Source organism: Arachis hypogaea, chromosome 4 (genome assembly GCF_003086295.3).
Source record: "Arachis hypogaea cultivar Tifrunner chromosome 4, arahy.Tifrunner.gnm2.J5K5, whole genome shotgun sequence".
In the NCBI taxonomy this organism is placed as follows: domain Eukaryota; kingdom Viridiplantae; phylum Streptophyta; class Magnoliopsida; order Fabales; family Fabaceae; genus Arachis; species Arachis hypogaea.
This window is the reverse complement of record NC_092039.1, coordinates 101,666,759-101,670,233: the sequence shown is the minus strand read 5'-3', so window position 1 is coordinate 101,670,233 and position 3,475 is coordinate 101,666,759.

Genomic DNA, 3,475 nt, shown 5'->3' with positions numbered 1-3,475 from the left:
GCTTTCCAAAAATATATAATAGTCCATACTTTTTCCAAGTTTAGATGATGCAAACTGGCGTTCAACGCCAGCTTTCTGCCCAATTCTGGCGTCAAACGCCAGAAACAGGTTATAAGTTGGAGTTAAACGCCCAAATGGATTACAATCTGGCGTTTAACTCCAGAAACAGCCTAGGAACGTGTAAAGCATAAGTCTCAGCCCCAGCACACACCAAGTGGGCCACAGAAGTGGATTTCTGCATTACCTATTGTAGTTTACTCATTTTCTGTAAACCTAGGTTACTAGTTTAGTATTTAAATAACTTTTAGAGTTTTATTTTGTATCTCATGACATTTTAGATCTGAACTTTATATCTTTGATGGCATGAGTCTCTAAACTCCATTGTTGGGGGTGAGGAGCTCTGTTGTGTCTCGATGAATTAATGTAATTATTTCTGTTTTCTATTCAAACACGCTTGTTTCTATCTAAGATGATCATTCGCACTTCAATGTGATGGATGTGATGATCCGTGACACTCATCACCATTCTCAACCTATGAACGCGTGCCTGAAAACCACCTCTGTTCTACCTTCGATTGAATGAGCATCTCTTGGATTCCTTAATCAGAATATTCTTGGTATAAGCTAGAATCCATTGGTAGCATCCTTGAGAATCCGAAAAGTCTAAACCTTGTCTGTGGTATTCCGAGTAGGATTCAAGGATTGGATGACTGTGACGAGCTTCAAACTCGCGAGTGTTGGGCGCAGTGACAGACGCAAAAGGATCAATGGATCCTATTCCGATATGATCGAGAACCGACAGATGATTAGTCGTGCTGTGACAGAGCACCTGGACCATTTTCACTGAGAGGATGGGAAGTAGCCATTGACAACAGTGACGCCCTACATACAGCTTGCCATGGAAGGAGCCTTGCATGTTTGAAAGTAAGAAAGCAGTATGTTGCAGAGATTCAGAAGACAAAGCATCTCCAGAACTCCAATATATTCTCCATTACTGCATAACAAATACTATTTAATCCATGCTTTTTATTTACTACCAATTAAAACTGAGATTTATTATTATCATGACTAAGAGTTACAAGATAACCATAGCTTGCTTCAAGCCAACAATCTCCGTGGGATTCGACCCTTACTCACGTAAGGTATTACTTGGACGACCTAGTGCACTTGCTGGTTAGTTATGCGGAATTACATAGTGTGAGTGTAATTTTCGTGCACCAAGTTTTTGGCGCCTTTGCCGGGGATTGTTCGAGTTTCGACAACTGACGGTTCATCTTGTTGCTTAGATTAGGAAAATTTTGTCTTTTGGGTCAGAGTCTTTTATTTTCTTTTCAAAAATTTTTCAAAAACATTATTTTTTGTTATTAATTTTTAGTTTTTCAGTGAGTTTAATGTCATATTTTAAGTTTGGTGTCAATTGCATGTTTTTATTTTCCTTTAAATTTTCAAAATTTATGTTTATTGTTCTTCTTTGATCTTCAAGTTGTTCTTGTTTAATCTTCTTGTTTGATCTTTAGTTTTTCTTGTTCTGTGTCTTTTCTTATTTTTCTTGTGCATTTTCAAATTATCAGTTTTCAAAAAAAAATTTTCTATTTTATTAAATACCTTGTTAAAACACATTAAATTTATAGTTCAATTGGCTAGAGCGTTGACTTATGTTCTGGGTAATTGGCTATCTTCTTTTCAAAACTTTTTCAAAAATAATTTTTCTTTGAATAAATCCTGTGCCAAACTTTAAGTTTGGTGTTCTCTTGTTAACTTTTCTTTAGTTTTCGAAAAAAAAATTATTTTGGTTTTCTAAAAATTTTAAGTTTGGTGTTCCATCTTCATGTTTTTGTTGTTCTTGTGAGTCTTCAAAGTGTTCTTGAGTCTTCCTTATGTTTTGATCTTAAAATTTTTAAGTTTGGTATTCCTTGGTGTTTTCCCTCCAAAATTTTTCGAAAACAAGGAGTATTAGATCTAAAAATTTTAAGTTGTGTGTCTTTTGTGTGTTTTTCTCTTTCTTCATTAAATTCAAAAATATCTTTTCTCTTTATTTCAATTAATTTTCGAAATTTCCCTTTAAAAATTCAGTTTTTTATTTCAAAACTTTCTATTTTATCTTATCTTAGTCTTAAAAATTCAAAATTCAAATCTTTTTCGAAAATCATATTCAAAAATTTTCAAATCTTTTCAATCAATTAGTCAATTCAATATTCAGATTTCTTTTTATTTTCCTTTTCTTTTAATTTTCAAAATCTATATTTTATCTTTTAATTATATTACTTTATTTTATTTCATTTTTTTCGGTTATTTTTAATTGAATAAAATAAAAAAACATATTTTACCTGTAATTCACATCATCTCCCTTTCTCCATCATGGATCTAAGTGGAAATGAACAGTCCAGAAGGACTTTGGGGTCATATGCTAATCCCACTACTGCTGCATATGAGAATAGTATCTGTATACCTCCCATCAAAGCAGGCAGTTTTGAGCTAAATTCTCAGCCCATTGTCATGGTGCAGCAAAACTGCCAGTATTCTGGTCTTCCACAGGAAGAGCCTACTGAGATTCTGGCATAATTCTTGCAACTTGCTGACACAGTACGTGACAAGGAGGTAAGTCAGGATGTATACAGGCTGTTACTATTTCTATTTTCTGTAAAGGATCAGGCTAAAAGGTGGTTAAATAACCAGCCCACAGCAAGCATAAGGACTTGGAAACAGTTATCAGACAAATTCCTGAATCAATACTTCCCTCTAAAAAGGATGACACAGCTGAGGCTAGACATCCAAGGCTTTAAGCAAGAGGATGATGAATCCCTTTACAGTGCCTGGAAAAGGTATAGAGGGATGCTAAGGAAATACCCCTCTGAAATATTTTCAGAGTGGGTACAATTAGACATCTTTTACTATGGGCTTACAGAGAGAGCTCAGATGTCTCTAGACCACTCAGCTGGTGGATCTATACACATGAGAAAAACCATTGAAGAGGCTCAAGAGCTTATTGATGTAGTTGCTAGAAATCAGCATCTGTACTTAAGCAGTGGGTCCTCCATACAAGAAGAAACCAAAGCAGTATCTACTGAACTTGGCCCTCCAGAACAAGTTGTTGAACTCAATCAACAATTGTGTTTTCTAACAAAACAGTTAGCAGAATTCAAGGAGATGCTACAGGACACTAAAAATGCTAATAAAAATATGGAGGCACAATTGAATCAGACAAGACAACAATTATCAAGACAGATAACAGAAGAATGTCAGGCAGTTCAATTAAGAAGTGGAAAAATATTAAATACCTCACTTCAGAGCAGCAAAAAGCCAAGAGAAGAACAACTGACAGAGGATGAGCAAAATATCATCCAAAATCCCTCTGAGGACAGTAAGAGCCCAGAGAGGAATAACTCTGGCGTTCAAACGCCAGAAAAGGATGCAGAATTGGCGTTAAATGCCCAACCCATGCACAGTTCTGGCATTCAAACGCCAGAAACAAGCAA